Source organism: Dysidea avara, chromosome 3 (assembly GCF_963678975.1).
Source record: "Dysidea avara chromosome 3, odDysAvar1.4, whole genome shotgun sequence".
Taxonomy (NCBI): Eukaryota; Metazoa; Porifera; class Demospongiae; order Dictyoceratida; family Dysideidae; genus Dysidea; species Dysidea avara.
The window spans coordinates 26,880,562-26,901,236 of record NC_089274.1 but is presented as its reverse complement, the minus strand read 5'-3'; the positions used below and the strand labels follow the sequence as shown (position 1 = coordinate 26,901,236).

The window sequence follows — 20,675 nt, the reverse complement described above, 5'->3', positions numbered from 1 at the left end:
TTTAAACGGAAATGCAATCTGCATGATGGATGACGTATCTACAGTACTGAGGATTTCCAAATCTGAAATGCAAAGCGTAAAAACGTGATCCAGTACGTCGCTTCCTGCCTTTTACCCATTCGACGGTTTAGGCCCTTTACACCGGACCAACAGTTTAATATGATTCAATCAAGTCGTTTTTTGACAGATTTTATACTCGTGTGTCAGTATTTCACTGGTCTCATGGCAGAATTTAAATTTCACGTGAGAGGCATGCACGTGAACGCATTGCGCTTTGGTGTTGCAAAAATTTGGAAATCCTCAGTACTGCGGTTTGCACATCCGTTGTCACAAATTTTGATGGATTAGACTGAAATAGTAATCAAATTTAAGCATGACCATTCAAATCTCGATTTGATTGGATCGTTTTCACGTGATTGCATTGACGGATGTGCAATCCGCAGTAGTACTGCGGTTCTAAGAGACCTTGCGCGACCACAAAATAAGTGAAAATCACGTGCACAAGATTTCGCCCAATCAAATCAATTCATTTTTGAAGTTCAAACTATAATTATCGCACGTGACGTTTTGTTGTCGTGCAAGGTCTCTTAGAACCGCAGTACAGTAGTAAACTACGCCCAGTGGTTCACGTGATTTGGATTTGAAGTGATTTCGCCCCTTCAAAACTTTTTGTGTGCTAGCTAGCTACCTAGGAAGCTTGTCTAGTAGAAAGCTTCCTAGGTAGCTAGCACACAAAAATTTTTGAAGGGGCGAAATCACTTCGTGTTTCTTCAAATCCAAGTAAAGCCTAAAAATGAGGGGGACGGGTGGCTTCAGCCCCCCCCCCCTGCATGGATCCACCCTTGCAATAGTAAGATGGTAGTGCACAGATCACGAAGAAGAGGTATAGCTAGCTCTACCTTAGTAGAGCATACATACAGTTGACAATTCTATAGAGCATTTCGATTTTGCAATTCTGTAACTCCTAAAACATAATTTTGACCACCCCTAATTGGTACTTCAAAGAGATTTGCCCTTCTCCACTCTTTCTATCGCTTTTCATTTTGATTAATTAATTATTATTACATATCCAACAATTAAGCGACTTTTAATAAAAAAATTTTTATTGGCAAGATACACGCGTCTACACTGGAAGAAGGTTTTCAAGGCTCTGTTATGGAGCGTCAGATAACTTTTAAACCTTTCCCAGGTTCTAGCAGGAATGGCCAGCATGACATCTACTTTCACGTAAAATGTAACAGCTTAATACGGCCTTCTTCATGGTACAAAGTAGGGGGTTTAATATTACACATAAAACCATTGGCAATGAAAATATTGGCTCACCCCAACAATCCAGGCGCGAACTTTTTAACGATTCCAGGTTATACCAGACTAGATCTATCCTTTCTTGAATACTTCAGCTAGCTATACCGTTCGTGACGAACGTTTTACGCGGTACAAATAATTTTATAAAAATCACCATCTCAATCCAATAGTCGCATACCCCGGCTGAGCACTGATTATTAGTGACGCGCGCGGTATATTGCGTGGGCGAGTTGCAATGGAGAACTATTCCGTTCTTGAATGTTTAATTCATCAACTTTTCAATGGTCAATAGTCCTTGTACCCCATGCTAATAACTTTTTTGATCACGTGATACATCTTTGTATTTTGTACATGTAATCAAATAAATATTTTTAAAAATGGTCATTATAAAAATTTCAAGTTAGTTGTTTGCAGTTCTCCAACATATAAACCTGTGGAAAAAACAGTCACATTTAAATTGGTGAATTTAAAAAAATCTTTATCACGCACACACTACACACACACACACTACACACACACACTACACACACACACACACACACACACACACACACACATACACTACACACACACACACACTACACACACACTACACACACACACACACACACACACTACACACACACACACTTCACTACATATTCACATCAAAATAAAACACTACAAGGTATGGTAATGGTTGTTTACATTGGTTAATTTTGTGGTGTGCCACATATAGCAACAAGGGAAATGTGTATCTGTGATCAAGAATTTAATTTAGTTTGTAATATCCTAATTAGATGGTCACACTATCTTTGTCAACTAGAGATGAACTGGCTTTTGGTAAAAAGCGAGGGGTAGCCAATGCCTTGGGACTCTTGTATGCTATGTGAGAAATCCAATCAGAAATACACAAATATATTAGAAACCAAATCCTAAATCCAAAATCATGTAAAAATAATGGAGAAAGTGAGTTTAACAAAGTAGACAATGATCGATCATGAATAACTAGAACAAGATGTAGATCAACAACTGTACAGGTAGTTACTAGTTAGCAATATCACTAAATGCTTTTAAAAATACATAAAGATTGGGAGTCTCGTACACGCCATTTGGGTGCTTTGCGTGGGCGTTGGCTACCCCTCTGGTACACCATTTCTGTGTTTTGCGTGGGTGTTGGCTACCCCTTGGGAAAAATAAAATAATGAAAGACTATACAGAAGCTGATCTGTACAGAAGATGAGCCCTGCACAGCTACGTGGGCTTCTTTTTACAAAGCATACACTCACCTTATTTGCACATTGCCCAATCGTCATCATGGACGCTTCCACCTCCCACCGTGCACTAAAGTAATAGAAACAAACATCATTAAATAATATAAGCATTAATATTATTATAGCATAACACAGCAGCACAATATTACAGCATGATAAACAAACCAAAGTATTTATACAGAAAACTATGTCATAGACATTTAATCGTCTTTGACCAAGGCCATTTTAACGAAGGCGCAAATTGGGCGTGGGCGTGGGCGGGCAATTCATTACATTCTTTTCGCCGTTTATAACTATCACTGACAAACTAATGCATATACAATATCAAAGAACGTATATATTTAAACAGTTGTATGATACTTATAGACTGTTTTGTTCACTGTCAACATCTTCTTGTGTGTGGGCGGCCCACCACCCCTCCCCTTCGCACCCTCCCACCCACCCACCCCCTATATGATATACGTGCTATACAGGTGAGCATATAAAAGTTGCTAAAATTAACAGGTTTTTGTAGAATCAGTTTTAGTTTTAAAATTCTAATTGAACAAACAGTACATTTTCATACTGTAGCTGAATGACATTAAAATACATTGAATTGTCTGATATGATTACTATGCAGGCCGCCTCACAAGGAGCATATTATGCACAAAGTGATTACATTATTTAAATTAAGAGAGCAGTCCTGTTATCCTTTGCTTAAATTTGGCTGAGATCAGAAATATTTACATCATCATTTGATAAAGAGTTCCATAGCTTGATACTACTTAGAAAAACAGAATTTGAATAAGCATTAATTCCTGCTGGTAACTGTAAGAGTCTCTTTATAAGTGCCCACGTGTAGAGTGGTTACAAGGGCGAGGTGGGAGTAAGGAGTCAGCATCAATATATACTAGATGGTGAATTATTTTATATAGCATCAGCAATCTATAGCTATGTTCTTTTCGTCTGTCAGCAAGAGGGCTCCAACCAAGATTAGTAAGCATGTCAGATACACTATCATAAGGTGAGTCGTTGTTGACAGTGTTGGGAGTAACGCGTTACATAATAAGTAACGCGTTACGTATTATTACTTTTGTAGTAACAAAGTAATATAACGAAATACGCTATGAAAACAGGTAATATAACGCAAGATACTTTACTTACAAGCGTAACGCGTTACCTAAGTAATGTAATTACTGTAACGAGTCTAATATGACGTAATATTATTACTAAAAGTGACGAAGTTACGAATCTCGTTAGTAATCCTCTGAGTAACGCCTAACCACAACGAAGTAACGAGGCCTACTGAATGAAGCTTATATTCACTAGCTTCTTACTTATAACCAAGATTTGCACAAGTCGTCCAATAACGCAATCATGTCACGTGATAAGGTGGTAGTTTCACACGTGACAGCTTAAGGCTGTGGACACAAAGTAATATAATATGTAATATTATTACAGTTACTTTATTTTATGGGTAATATGTAACTGTAACTAAATAGTTCTGTTGTAAGTAATATGTAATATGTAACTAGTTACTTTTACAAAGTAACTTGCCCAACACTGGTTGTTGAATACAAATCTGGCAGACCTCCTTTGCACAGATTCCAGTGCTTGAATGTTTTTCTGCGTATATGGTGACCAAATGATCGATGCATAGTCAAGGATTGATCTTACCGGCCATAAGTACTTTGGTAACAGATAGCTTTGACATTTACAGGGCATGATTTTAGGTTTCGCTGGAGAAAACTTTTGACGTTGTTAGCCTTTGTTGTGATCTGTCTTGTGTTAGGTGTTGGTATATGATTTTGAAATATTTTTAGTGGGTCAAGCAGTTCTACAAATGAGCCAAATTTCAAGATCATGTGTAATTCCATCCATGAGTTATACAATAATTATAGCCACTGTTCTACTTAGTCTAAGCCATTATACATGTATGTTAATTGTCTTTAAGTCACTCAAAAGTTCCAGTGAGTCATCTGCATGGCATTGCATTAGGCTAATATATAGATCATACATGTCATGCACAATCTCATGGCACAATCTCATGAAATTGAATTAATTGGTATTGTAGTACGAAATTACCAGGATATATCCTTGGTGTTAACAACTAGGAGAAAGAGGCTTTGCAGGTAAAATAGCTTCTAGGTGCCATTTCAGAGCATCTATGGGGGAGCATGCCCCCAGACCCCCTTAGCTTTGCATGCTGTGTGTACTTATCACATGCAGTTGAATTGAGTATCACATGAAAGCAGATAATCTAAAAACTACATCTGATCAATAAAAAAAGTAGTGTACATAACTATGACCTCCATTGCAGTTCATGGATGCCAGAACCACTCAAAATCTCTGGGCTCCGGCCCTGGCTGAAGTTTCAATTCCAGAGTGGAACCGGCTCCCCTTTCAAAAAGTCTGAATCCACCCCTGACAATTATTGAAAACTTCCTCAACCTGAAACCCCCCTCTGAAAATTTCTGGATCCACCATATATCCCTATATCGTGCTCAAGACACCATAATGGAAATGCACAGTAGGGATATATATAACGCTTCTTATTGTTTTAGCAGAGGCGTAGGGAGGGGGGTTCCCAGGTGTTCAGGAACCCCCCTGTAAATTTAGACTTATGAGTTTACAGCAAGACCCTAACACATCATTTTTATAGTGTGGCAGGACAAAATGAGTGAGTATGGCACAGCACAGCCATTGATAAAGCTTGCATTCATCTCTCATGGAAGGATTTATAGAGGTAACATGAGCCCTCTTGCAGGGGCGGATCTAGAAAGGGGGGCTAAGCTGGACAGGGACATAGGTAACTAGCCAGACATTAGAAGATACCAAGCCTTCTCACAAGGCCCTAGTGGTAAGATTCATGTAGTATCTATGCTCAAATTAGCTATTTGGAATAATGTGTGCAACAGTCTGGGGGCATGCTCCCCCCAGGAAATTTTTGAAAATTACGCCCTCTAAAGGTGAATCTGAGTGTTTCTAGCAGTTTTTCAGTGGAAAATAATGGAATTTCAGTTTATCAAAACACTTACTTTTCCTATAAATCAAGACTGCCGCTGATTGCAATATGCATTGAGTAGCTATCATGCATGCATTCCAGTTGGTTTAGTAATCCCTGCTTGTTGCTCTAATCTAAAGTTCTCACAGACAGCATTGAGAACCAAAAATTTCAGTTATCACTCCACCCCTACTGTACAGTTACAGCAGAGGTTATACAGGGCTGTATAGTGCAGGGACATGCAACATTAAAATTAAACAGTCACAGTGTCTTCTTGAATATGCAGGCTAATGGTATACATGTCATTCTGGGATATAAGGGTATTGTGATTTTCAAAGCACTAATGGATTCTGTGTGTTGATGTGAATAATGAATTTTGCACATGAATTACTTGATGATGAATTTTATTTAGAAAACGTTTCAAGCTAAGGTACACATGGAATTTTGAACAGAATCACTCTTTAGTAACTACAGGTAAATAATTCTATTTTAACAACGATGTTTGCAATACTATATGTATGCAGGTAAAGCTGTAACTTTGATTGTCAAATTTTCAAAGTCAACTGACATAGGATATTTGAGGCAACCTCGTACGTACATACAGAACATTGTAACAAAGTTCAATAGTAACACTTGATTGACTCATTATAACTGTGCATGTCATTTCCATATACTTCGCACTTTAGTGCTGTCTACTTGAGGCTACCAATATAATTATGTACAATACTTGCAATTTTAACTCTCCGGCAATTAATAGATTAGATTAATCAATCAGAAAATTTTAAGTGTTTGCTTAGCTTTCTTCAAATTTAGTCAAGAATACGGAACACAGGTTTCAAGCTTATCCAGCTGGTCAACCAAGATAGTAAGGTGTTGATTGTGCTTCTAAAGTATCTGTTATAGTGGCATTGGTGCATCTGTGGAAGCACAAAATATATGCAAAGTTGTTAATGCCAAGTTGATCTGTGAAATGTGAAAACACATGCATATCTGCTTTTCGTAAAGCAACAAATGTTGAGGAGACAATACGCATAAGAAAAGTTTGAGGAATGTCTAGACTTCATACATAAAGCTTCAACATAGCAAATGTGTGAAGTACAATCCGTGCAGATTTCAAGGGTTTTTTGAATTCTATGGTTGTTTGCATGAATAATGCTCTATAAGGAGAACATAAATTTGGGACATCTAAAGTGTAGATTAGCTTCACTGATATTGTGTTTTACCATCATCAATGCATAAGCAATTTGAGTGATATTTTTTTATTCGTTAAGGCTTTACAGCACAAATGCTGAAGGTCTGTAGGACACCTGGTCCTACAGCCTTGTTGCATTAAGTATGTTGAAAAGTCGTATATACTTTAATCCTGGAGGATGCACCCCTGCAAGTGCAAAGAAAGAATCAAGGCCACTAGTGATTGCAGTGAAGTTTGTTTGATAAGAATGATTACTAACAAATAGTTTTATTAAACTGTGTATAACATTCATTACATTAATCATAGATACTTTAACCAAACACTCAACCATTATTATTTTGCCATGATGTGGTGCAGACACACAACTCTGTTAAAGGTAATGGGAGTATGAACATTACAGGTATTCTCAACTGCAAGCAATTGCAAAAAACATGCACATCACTCCCTTATTGCCGATAGACATGCAACAACAGTCACATAATTACATACATACATTTCTTGAATTGTCCAGCAGCATGATAGTTGTACTACAAAGTTTTACTAAAACATTCCATGCTTGTAATACTTCAACCAGTTAATCTTAATTTTCCGGAGAAGCGTACAAGTCAATCCATAACATTGTTTGTAAACCAGTTTACAACTGGCCATAGCCAAGTTTTCTACCAGTACATGTCACAAAATTTTGACCATTAATTAGCACACAAGTTATCATATACCACATCGCTCAGTAGTACCTATATCACTTTGTGAATGTGTATCTCAAATGGTGAGTGAAAAGCATGGACAGTGGGTACTAAACAAAATATAGCTCAATAGTGTTTAATACGTACACACATCTGGACAAATGCAAGCTATGGAGTTTACTCATGCATGCATTAACTAGACAAGATAATTAGAGATTGCTTGGTGTATAGTGATGTTTGATAGTAGTGTGTGCAACTCAATTAATCAAGAGCCACTGTCCACTTTCATACATATAGCAGTAAAGCAGCTTAACAAATTAGTAAACTAAGAACCTTCAAGCAGTGTGACTAAGTTTTTATCAAAGGCTCGCAGTGTACTAACATAATTAAAGCCAGTGCTTTGTACCTCCCCAGTGTTACAGATACGCAGATGCCTTTAATTCGCACACTTGCACACTATCACAAAACAGCTTGCCTTCGGACCTGCAGCTCTTGGTTACCATGTTTCCAAACTTCATGAATATTTACTTATCTTTGCATGGTGCTGGATATGGTCTTGCCAGACAATTCTACAGATGTACAAACACTAACATTTTGTGGTATTACCAAGTGCCATATCTGTAAAAGGATCACCTTTTGATTTGAACACTGGCCGAGGATTAGAAATTGGAATAACTACAGGATAGAGTGCCACCCCTTTTCTTTAATTCATGCACCCATTACCTAATGTTGGTGGCTATCAGAACCAGCGTTGAAACCGGGTCGGGCGAATTTTTTTTTTGGGCACACTTTGGACTTAGAAATTTTCACGCATTATTTTTTTTCCGGATAATGTTGCGCATGTTATACCGGATACTAACCTGCTCTGGTACTCACGTTGCCAGGGCACGTTGCTCTAAGCTGTGTTTCCTGCCAGGCTGACAGTACAAAGGGAGGGCGAAAATCACTTTAGGAGGAGACGCCTCTTTCTCCCGTTTTTTCAGCACCAGAGTGTTTTCTCACATCGTGATTGGCAACCTCAGTGCCAGTCTGGCATTAGATCACATCACAGAACTACTCACAGCCATTGTTGAAAGTGAGTATGAAGCATTTTGTGTTTTAATTCTTTTTAGTAACCAACACCAGTTTGATGGATGTGTCACAGTGCACTGAAGTGTTAACAGTAGAGGCTGGAGTATTATGCACCTATCAATATTATCCCCCTATCAATATTATCCCCCACCTCCCCCCTCCCGGGAATAAAGGGGAAATGGGTGGGGATTTGATTTTTTGAAAAATCAAATACTCCACCCATGGGGGCACGACTAGTGGTCAAATCCCCACGTAGCATGACTGCAATACACTTTAGGAAACAGTTTAATTCTTATGTAGCTTGCGGTTTAACAAATGCCAAAAATTTCGAACGATCAAATACCCCACTAGTGGGGCAGAATTTCAGATCAAATCAGGCCAAAATCCCCTAGTAATCCCGGGAGGGGGATAGTGGGGCTTAACATTGATAGGTGCATTACCAACTCTTGGTGTTATGAATACTGTAGTTAACTGAACAAGCCCTTTAGTGTCAGTTTTGGTTCTGAGCAGACAGCAATTGCCAAGAAGCATTTTTGATTGTGTCATGGTGCCGTCCTATTACAGAACAATGTGAATCCTTTTACTTCCAATACGAAGACATGGTATGTGCAAGTTGTTACAGGCAGCTATTTATTTATAACAATTGTATAGCCATCACAATAGGAAGTAACGTTTCCAACTCAGATGTTTCTTGCCCTACAAAGATGGCAGTGCTGACTTTGTGTATATTTTACATAATGTTTTTATCACTGTGTCATGTGATGATGTGGTCATGATTATGTGCAATGATCTGTGATCACGTGTGTATTGAGTACGATATTCGTTATTGCTAGATGGATTCACATTGAGATTCTGAGCGAGTGATTGTAACCAAAGAACTCCGGTCTGAATGATGTGTGGAACAAGCCCATTTCTCACAGTGCTTGAATACAGCCGAAATGAGTTTGATGATGTAATACAGGAATAAAGATAGGAAATTCAACAATCTGGCATTGCTGGACTGTGAACGTGCATTTGAGGGTGGAGGCTACAGGAAGACAAATTTAAAGTTGGAAGCACCCTTGCAAAACTAATTGATGAGGGCTATGGCCTATCCTTGTTAAACTGAGAAAGTAAACTCAAGTGCAGCCAGTGTCCCTTATTCTACCCACAGTTGTATTTTTGATGTATTGCATAGAGTATGTATGCTCACTACGTTGGCTGTTCCACCCATGTTTCTGCAAGCCTATGTCTGCAGTACTGTATGTGTGTGTGTATCTAAATACTCGTTTATCACAAGACCATATTATATGGTTTCAATCTAATCCTAAAGAAGGCCGATACAGAGTATTCCATACCCCCTACATCTCATTTGATTATCAGTGCACTTGCATTTATCAAGTAGTACATGAGTTGTTAATCATGTTGTGTATACACTTTTACTAGCACAGGAACTGAATATATACACACCCACCAAAGGGCTGCAGTAGTGTTAGTGTAGTAGTGCAAGTTAGTTGTAATAAGTAAGCAGTTGACATTTTAAATGCACTTGTACACATACAAGTATTTTAATTGCTACTTGTACTTTAAAATGTACTTGTCCTTCACTGATTTAAGTATGCCTAGCTAATGGCTATAAAGAAGTTACAGATTCACATCTATTAAGTATATGTTTGGCCAATTTTGTGATAACGTATCGTCAGACTTGATTAAAACAACTGGTAACGAAGTTATGCCATACACCATTGATATCAGTTCTTGGATACATCACAACTGAGCACTTGTCATCAAGTTGCAGTGGAATCAATGCCTCATTTTATAGCTTTAAGATAAACATTTTAAAGCACAACTACTTTTCATTAGGCTGTGAACTTGAAGTTTACCTATTTTTTATTACTTGCATCAACGTTATAATTGGGTTGGGTCATCCAGATTATCTTCATCATTTGGGTCGTATTTTGTCTGGATCAAATGGGTCTTATACGCTTTCCAGTTGAGATGTGAGATAAATTAAAAAAGTATTGATGGAAATGCAGTTGTATGTACTCAAGAAACTTATATTCGAGAATGTGTCTTTAGGGATATGTGGAGCAGCACCCACTTATCGGGACTGTATGCTACTGTCTATTGGCATGCATCTTTGGTATTATGCCCATATAATATTAGGATTGAAGGTTGTTACTTGTAGGCAACTAGTCTGACTTTAAGCAACGGGGCCATACCCACATATGGGAATTGCAGGTTGCTGCAGCTGTCATACCTAATTAATTGATTATGAGTGTTAAAATACTCTTTGGTACAGCTACTTGTCTCCTTGCAGATGATCCTTCCTATAGTGTAATGATCTGTATAATAAATGTAGGATTAACTAGTGGAACTTTAGGATAATGGATATGCCAAATCTATGCCGATTACTATTTCTTTTACTAAACCCAGTGCTTGACACTTGTCTTTATTGTGATCGAACTGGGGTCAATCGGTTCAGCAGTACTAACCCACTTACAACCCTAAATTTTATTCTTGCAGACATTGTTGAATGGATTTCCCTATATAATAATATAAGGAATTCTGCTCAAACACAATTTTTCCTTTTTTTGTCAGTACTATTTCATTTAGTTGGTCTCAAAGTGTCCATTATATGGTAGTTCTACTGTATACAAGTGCACTAGGTCATGATCTGGTTACATATCAGCCAGTAAGAACTTGCTACAATAGATTAACCACACATGTATCAGTTTATACTGTACAAGGACATAGATCATAACAAAGAGAGGAGCCAACACTTAGAAACAACAGCTTCACTGTCAACAAATCCCTTAATACTCTTTAGATGTACCCTCAACTACACATACACACCATACATCTCGATAGCTGTCTGACTGAACAATAACATGACACGCATAACCAAATGCATTACTGCCTTTTCAGTCTATTCATACTCACTCATGTTTTAACACGCACTGTCAAACTGGTAGTTGGCTGTTTCAGTTGCTTAACAAACACAAGCTCCATCATACTCACACACTCAGTTTCAGCAATGACTGTGAGGAGCTCTGTACTAACAAATCAGTGGAGGCTGTGAATCACAATGTGTGAAAACGTTCTGCTGCTAAAAAATGGCATGAGAAAAGAGGGCTCTTAATTAGGCCTTTTAATTGGTCTCCCCTTAAAGTCATCCTCTCCCTCCTTTTGTGCTGTCAGCCTGGCAGGGAGCACGACATTGTGACCAATGTGCATGTCTGCAGCAAGTTAGTATCCCATATAACATGTGCAACATTATCTGGAAAAAACAATGAATAAACTTTTCTCTAAGTTGAAAAGAAATTCGCCCATACAGGTATACCCATATTGAATTTCCTATCTTTGTTCCTATTGTGGAAGTATTAAATCATCAAACTCATCTCGGCTGTATGCAATCACCAAGAAAATGTTCCACAGATTGGGGTTCTTTGGTTATAATCACTCACTCAGAATCTCATCTAGAAAATAAATTAAGAATATCGTACTCAATACACTTGATCACAGATCATCACACATAATCATGACCACATCATGAATCAGTGATAAAAAATTATGTAAATATACAGAAGTCAGCACTGCCATCCATAGGGAAAGGAACATCCACATTGTTCAGTAATACACAATCAAAAATGCATCTTGGCAATTGCTATCTGCTCAGAAACAAAATCGACACTAAAGGGCCTGTTCAGTTAACTACCATGGTGTTCATAACACCAAGAGTTGACATTAATAAAAAGAGTTGGTAATACTCCAGCCTCTACTGTTAACACTTCAGTGATAACACTGTGACACATCCATCAAACTGGTGTTGGTTAATACTAACAAGAATTAAAACACAAAATGCTTCATACTCACTTTCAACAATGGCTGTGAGTAGTTCTGTGATTATCTAACGCCAGACTGGCACTGAGGTTGCCAATCACGATGTGAGAAAACATTCTGGTGCTGAAAAAACGGCAGAACGGGAGAAAGAGGCGTCTCCCCCTAAAGTGATTTTCACCCTCCCTTTGTACTGTCAGCCTGGCAGGAAACACAGCTTAGAGCAACGTGCCCTGGCAATGTTTGTACAAGAGCAGATTAGTATCCGGTATAACATGCGCAACACTATCCGGAAAAAAATAATGCGTGAAAATTTCTAAGTCCAAAGTGTGCCCAAAAAAAAAATTCGCCCGGGTCGGGTCATCCGGGTCACATTTTCTCCGGGTCATCCGGGTCTGACCCGGTTTACAATTTATCCGGGTCTGACCCGGATTGGATCACGTGAGAAACGAAATTGTTCGTTTGACGACGTGGAAACTTAACGCTATCGCGTAGCTCTTTCGTGAGCCACGCCCACTTATCGCATTACCAACATACGCTCAGCCACGCCCATTTGTTAGTAAGTGTAGTATGTAGCACGAAACTGAGGGTATCTATGGTGAGGGGTAGCTATTGTCAGTAGGTGAAGACCTTTTTTTTCTTTTTTTTGGTCTTCAACCTACAGCTAGGCTGAAGTTGCAATATTTACTCAACACGAATCGAACGCTCAAAATGTAGACTCGTTCGCTCGCTCGAGACTAGCTGAAACACGTCTCGGCTTTAATTAATCCGGGTCACATCCGGGTCAGTGGGTCATCCGGGTCAGCAGTAGTGACCCGGTTTCAACGTTGATCAGAACATGTACAGTACAGTGTTGATAGCAGGCACAATAGTATAGAGTAGTACAGCTAGAAGCCATGCAATTTTACTTAGGTATAAAGTTGGCTGGCATTGACTAGCACACAAAGCAGTAGCTATATGGATATACTTCATAGAAGTAATGAAAGGCCTTGCTCCATTTCTATAATGTAATGTACAAACAGGATGATACATGAGATATTTAGCAATGTAATTTAATACACAAACTGACATGTATATGTTGGCAAAGCTGAGTTGGTCAAGAGCCACCTAGCCTATTTGAATCATAAAAGTCAATAGGGAACCGAAGATTCTACAGCCTGGCATGGATAAACTCACTACTCTTTTCATCATAAACGATTTCCTGAGGAGTATTACAACACAAGTGGAAGAGCTTCAAACATCTTGTATCCTGCAATAAAATTCAAAATGCATGATGAGTCAGTCAGTATTACATAACATGATTGTCAGTCCAATAGCCATAGCATTATTACACCAAACCCAGTGCTTATATAGTGCCCTAATTTGTGATGTTTGCCATTTGTGATCAGCTGAGTAAAATCCTGACTAATGGAGAGTTCTTTTCTAAGATTTTGTTGTTATGTAGGGGTAAAACCAATGGTTTAGCCCTACCTCTTGAATGCTTTTGGAGTCAAATAGTGATAAAAAGCAGGAACAGCAAAACTGTTGAATTGTAGTGACTATAATAGGCACTTATTTAATTTACGAGTCCAACAGTCAACGGAACTGGGACTTGGTTCATCATGAACTGGTAAATCCATCAAGGTAATCGTTTTTTACCTAATCCACTTATGCTTACAAGTAAGAAGGCTGTTCAGGCTTAGATGATAAAGTTACGTTTTACTGCAATGTAAACAAATGCACTTAACTCATGTTTGCTTGATGGTAAAGAAATGAAACAAAGATATTTTTACTTTCCATGAACAGGCAAATACAATGGCACATCAGTTGTGTCTTGTTTCACTGTTTGCTGTAACTACAACATGCGTAAAATTATTTTTGTAGCATGCATTGTTTACCCAATGCATTTATTGTGAAAACAGAAATAGGCAAACTAGTCAAGTTTTCATACATAAATGGTGAAAAACATTTTAGATGAATATTGAACTAATCATCAGACAGAAACCATTGTTAAGTACATGGCCTCAACTGAAACACACCACATGCACACCAATACAACTATCACGCATATTCCCATACAGTACAATTTTCATCCAATGTAATAATGGCAATATAATCCACTGAGTGATCTCAATGTACGTACCTGTCTTAGTACACAAAACACTTGCATTTCGTTGTGCTAGTACCAGCTGTTGGTTGGCTCTTAAACAATGGTCCATCATGAAAACAGGAGTTCTTTACAGCATATTTAGGCTGTTCTTTAGTCTTTTCCACAACCCTGGAGTCTCTGATGTCAGTTAACTGAGTATAGCTACACATTTTCTGCAATGGCCAGCCTTAAGTTCTTGATCCCAACTTTCATACTTGCATGTTGTCAACTTTGTAATTCGTGACCACTCGTGGTTCCCAGGGGCGGATCCAGGGGGGGTTCCAAGGGTTCCATGGAACCCCCCTTTTGAAAGAGCCTCTCTTACTCGAGATACTCTAATAGAGCAGTCAAATCGATATACTCTAATAGAGCAGTCACAGTAGTCTTTTGAGGAGCAGTGTAGCAAGTTATGTATCTAGATATACATAAGGAAGTATATTGGTAAGGGTATCTATGGTGAGGGGCAGCTGTTGTCAGCAGGTGATGACTTTTTTTTTTTTTTTTTTTTTTGGTCTTCAACTTACACTAGGCTAAAGTTGCAATTCCAAAAATGGAACCCCCCCTTTTAATAGTCTGGATCCGCCCCTGGTTCCGCCATATTAAAGTCAGACTGATGTCCTGAAGAGTATGACTACACGGATGGAGGAGCCTCATGAATTCACGGACTTCTATAGTACATAGCTCACGTGATTATTAAAGCAATACTAGATTCATATAATCGTCCATTCCTACTGTATAGTTTGTTGTTCGGAATTAGTTAGCCCTTCTCATGGCCTGTAAAAGTCTATTTGGTAGGTGTCACGTGACTGTCGGTTCAATAGCCCTGGCATTATTGCACCGACTTTCGGTTCCGAGTCAGTAACCATGCACTGCCTTAAATTAATTCATTGAGCCCTTGCAGTACATCACTGATGCTTATCTTTCTTTTATTCTGGCAATTCCTGTTTTGACATAATTATTGAACTAGTAACTCACGTGATTACGGACTGTTTGTAGATTTGATTGGTAATTTCAAGCTTGTGTATAGCGTTGCACCACGGGATTAGTAAAGGGACTGACTGTGGTAAGTATAGATAGTTCATTATTGTACAATTATACTATGAATATGATTTAGCTGTATAGATGCTTAAGTCAACTTGCTAGACTATACTTAGGTTCAAGGCTACCTATGGCTGCAGGTTCAAGGCTACCTAGGTCCAGTCATGGATTTTTTCTCCTTTCTCCAACTTTTCAAACACACCTTAAGTAGTTAAAGTCTAAGTAGCTAAAGTCTTTGAGCAGGCTGTAGGACCAGGTGTCCTACAGACCTTCAGCACTTGTGCTGTAAAGCATTAATAAATAAAGTAGAGTCCATTTGGTTCTACTTGGGGTACTTAGAGATAATGAGTTACTCTCTAGAATTCCTATGGATATAATTACATGAAAATAACAAGGAGAAAACATCCTGACCACCTGGTAGACTCCTGTAAGCGTTCGAGCGTAAATCAGATGGCTGCAGGTTCAAGGCTACCTAGGTCCAGTCATGGATTTTTTCTCCTTTCTCCAACTTTTCAAACACACCTTAAGTAGTTAAAGTCTAAGTAGCTAAAGTCTTTGAGCAGGCTGTAGGACCAGGTGTCCTACAGACCTTCAGCACTTGTGCTGTAAAGCATTAATAAATAATAAATAAATAAATACTTCCCGGGCTGTAATTCGCCTAGGGCTTCATCTTCAGTTACCCGGACTAATTCTTCATTTACCAGGGCTTTACAGGGGCGGATCCAGGGGGGTTCAAAGGGTTCCATGGAACCCCCCCCTTTTGAAAGGGCCTCTCTTACTCGACTGAGATACTCTAATAGAGCAGTCACATTATTCTTAAGAGGAACAGTGTAGCAGGCTATGTGTAGAGTTATAAATAAGGAAATATAAAATAAGGAAATATAGTTGGTGAGGGGCAGCTATTGTCAGTAGGTGATGACCTTTCTTTTTTGGTCTTCGAGCTAGGCTGAAGTTGCAATTCCAGAGTGGAACCCCCTTTTTAGAAGTCTGGATCCGCCCCTGCCCCTAGGGGGGGTTTAAACCCTTTTGAAAGAGCTTCTCTTACTTGAGATACTCTAATAGAGCAGTCACAGTAGCCTTTTGAGGAGCAGTGTAGCAAGCTATGTATCTATGGTGAGGGTCAGCTATTGTCAGTAAGTTTTTTTGGTCTTCCTAGCTGAAGTTACAATTCCAAAGTGGAACTCCCCTTTTTAAAAGTCTGGATCCGCCCCTGTATTCTCATTATATAATTATCAAGACATGCTGCTTATGTCAGCACAGAGTGGTATGACTGTCACAAGTGCATGCTCAGTGCTGGATGTAAAATAAAAAGAATTCTACGTAGCTAGCTTCAGTTTTTTTTTCAATTTCACATTTATAAATAGCCAATTTCACATTTATAAATAGCCAATTTAAGCTAACAGCCCATGCACTTCCCTAGGTGAAAGCTACCATACACAGATACAAAATCCAGTATAGCTAAATTTATATAGCTTGCATACCTCTTGAATGAATAATAGCTACTAAAGCTGCAAACAAATCAGTTGCTCCTTGTAAGGTCCACTGAAATCTGCTATGCCTATAAAGACTGAAATCTGAGCTGTAAATTTCACTGAAGCAGTAAAAAATGAAGACACTACAGAATTGTGGTTTCTAAGATGCCTTATATGTACAACACTTAAATGATTTCTACTATGTAATAGCTTGCATAGACATGGGGAATACAGATGATGTTACGATAATGGGGTGCGCTAATGAAAAAGTCCGTGCCAAAAATTTCTGATTTCACTCCAAATTTCAAATTTCAAAATTAATTTCTGTGTGGTTGTACAAAATTTCATAGCGTGAGTGGCCGCTTGGTGCCTACCTTACTCAACAAAGTTCAGTTTTCTCTGGGGTGCTGAATCTCTCCACATCAAGTTCATAATGGCAAGCCGCCTTCCTAAACTGCTGCTGTATCTTTCCTACAAGACCCAGTAGAGATCATGACACACCAGCTCGCACAGACAAGAATGCGGTGGCGATTGCCAACTGCAGTCTGCCGTATTGTGTGGGCAGGTGGCTGTCTTCTGATCAAGCCATTTTAGACCGATGGCTGCAAAAGCAAATAGAAGAGGTTGATGGTAAGGCGCAGCCAGAATCACCATTACAAGAAATGTTCAGAAATGTACATATCTGAACATTTGTCAAAAAGTGCTGTTTGTTGCATTAGAGTATTTAAATACTTGCACAAAAACCTATAAATTTAACAAGTTTTTTCAAGCTACCATAATATTACACGTGTAGCATATAAGGGGTGGGAGGGAGGGAGGGAGGGAGGGAGGGGAGGGGTGGATGGGGTGCCCATGCACAAGAACATGTAAAAGTAAAATAGCTGGTGATAAGCTTCACACAAAAGGCAAGACATCTTTATTATATCACCACTACTATGAATTACTTTGTGAGTCATAAACTTGAATAACAAACAGAATCACAAATTGTCCCGCCCACACACGATGTTTGCATCCAGCAGTGGCGTAAAGATGCTATAGTGACGGTCTGGGATGTATTTTTCTTTATGAAATGCCTAGTCTTACGTTTGTTTGTTTGTTTGTCTGTCTGTAATTCTGTTTGCTTTACTGTGCCCATTTTTTATGCTTATTCTAATTATTTAGTTCAATGTTGGAATTCTAACTGACAAAGTGTGAGGGGTGAGGATGGTGGCCCCTCAATGCCCCTTCAAAAATGGTGACCCATACAAATATATATGGTGAGTTTGTAAATTACAAGCATGTATATCAGTGTGATCCCCCATGCATGTGTGTGTGTGTGTGCGTGCGCGTGTGTGCGTGCGTGCGTGCGTGCGTGAGTGAGTGAGTGAGTGAGTGTGTGTGTGTGTGTGTGTGTGTGTGTGTGTGTGTGTGTGTGTGTGTGTGTGTGTGTGTGTGTGTGTGTGTGTGTGTGAGTGAGTGAGTGAGTGAGTGAGTGAGTGAGTGAGTGAGTGAGTGAGTGAGTGAGTGAGTGAGTGAGTGAGTGAGTGAGTGAGTGAGTGAGTGAGTGAGTGAGTGAGTGAGTGAGTGAGTGAGTGAGATGAGTGCTCGCTTGCTTGCTTCTTCATACTGTTGTTTGTACGTGCGACCAGTACATGCATTCGTGCATTCATCTGTTATTAATGTCTGCCATAAAATAATGTCATTTATTCTTCCTGAAGACTGCTGACCTGCAGCTAAACTGACAGCCATTAGCTAAACTCTGATTGATTATAACTAATTATTATTATATGTGATCACGTGATCCCTATATAATATATATAGTCCTGTAAAGGGGTTTGCTGCAAAGGAGAGACGGTTGGAATTTAGTTGTCTGTTTTGGGAGGCCAGGACTGAGCACTGCCAGAAATAATAAATTGTGGAGAGAGTAATAACCGAAAACCAGGATCTAGCCTTCGTTAACAGAGATGAGATTATATGCAATCGAAGATGGTAAGTAGCTAAGTCTCCTGGATACAGACCCACGTAAGTTCGTGTTGTGCGTGGTGTATTGTGGTTAAAACCTATGCATTTCCTAAAGATTTAGTTGCCAGCCTTAGACCACCTTCAATCCTATACTATTTAAGGTACTGCATGTAATGTTATGGTGCAGGTATTACTTTCAACGCAGAGCCAAGTTAATGTTTAACCTGTAGCTGTATAGAATCCCATTCAGCACCGTATATTATTTTCACTTCTCAAATATCAGGCCTACGACCCCTGATTTCTTACAATGCTGAATCCAGTTGTTCAGAGCTTCAAAGATGCCATAGAAAGTAGTGCAGAGCTTACGATGTTCTTCAATGAAATGTTTACTGAGACCCCAACAACTAAGAAGTCTCAAACCAGCCAATTCGAGGTTAGAAATTATCACCATAATTATGCCTCAACTAATGAACAATATCTTGTTACAAGCTCCAGAATACAATCCAGATGGTCCTTCTGTAGTTGTGTCAATGTACACAATCACTATATAAGCAAGCAGGCACAACTGGTGGGTACGCTGCGTTTTTAAATACAACAGTAAATTTTCATCTTAAGAAAATCTTAAATACTTGGGCAAAGTTTCTAATGTCACCTTCATCATGTTATGTTCTGACGACTGATGGATGGCTAAGCAACCAATGCATAGAAAAGATGGGAGGAAACTTTGAAGAGCAATTTGTATGTGACCCACTATGGTTTCACCTCATGGGATGATTTCTTTACCAGACAAGTTCGACCTAATGCTCGTCCCATTGCGCATCCAGATGATGACAAGGTTATTGTCAATGCATGCAAATCAGCACCATTGAGAGTAGAAAGAAATGCTTCAAAGCATGGCAAATTTTGGATAAAAGGCCAGCCTTATAACTTGAAGTTTATGCTAGCAAATGAATCACTTGCTGACAGATTTGTTGGAGGAACTGTATACCAAGGCTTTCTTGATATCTATTACTATCACCAATGGCATAGTCCAGTAAATGGTAAAATTGTTAAAGCATATGTCAAAGATGGCACCTTCTTTTCTGAACCACTGATAAAAGATCATTTTGATCAAGGTTACCTTGCTGAAGTGCAGACCAGAGCCATAATCGCCATTGAAGCAGATAATCCATACATAGGGTTGATGTGCTTTGTAGCTATTGGAATGGTTGAAGTATCCTCCTGTGATATTACTGTTACTGAAGGACAGTGGGTGAAGAAAGGTCAACAGTTAGGTATGTTTCACTTTGGTGGCTCTACACATTGCCTAAGTTTCCGACCTGGTGTGGAATTGAAGTTTGACTTTCATGGTGGTAAACCAGGCCCCACTGCAACTAAGGTATTGGTCAATTCCAAACTTGCTACTGTACCTGAATAAATATAATGCTGCCCACTGACTGTAACTTTTATATAACCCCTATATAAGAACAGTTGATGGCAAACATAATTTTCTGCACAAGATTGCAGGATTTTTGTTTGTTTGTTTGTTTGTTTGTTTTGTAATGCACTGATAACATGCTTGTATTGAAATATATAGTAATAATGAATGTATCTTTAGAACTATATATATATGAGTTGGAGTATCTAAGAAAATATTCTGATAGAACCCGTCAACTACAATAAAAAGGACAATCAAAATAACTTCACTGCTAAAGCTTGCTACATATAGCTATAAGGACATGTGAGCTGAAGCCAGTTTAACTTCTTGACCTCTGCAATGCTTCCTCACCATTGTACCAAACATCCACCAA

General features: G+C 38.8%; 1 pseudogene; it reads left to right on the top strand.

The window, feature by feature from the left end:
- Window positions 1–19,192: 19,192 nt before the first annotated feature.
- On the top strand, window positions 19,193–20,404 carry LOC136248442 (uncharacterized; annotated as a pseudogene).
- The last annotated feature ends 271 nt before the right edge of the window (window positions 20,405–20,675 follow it).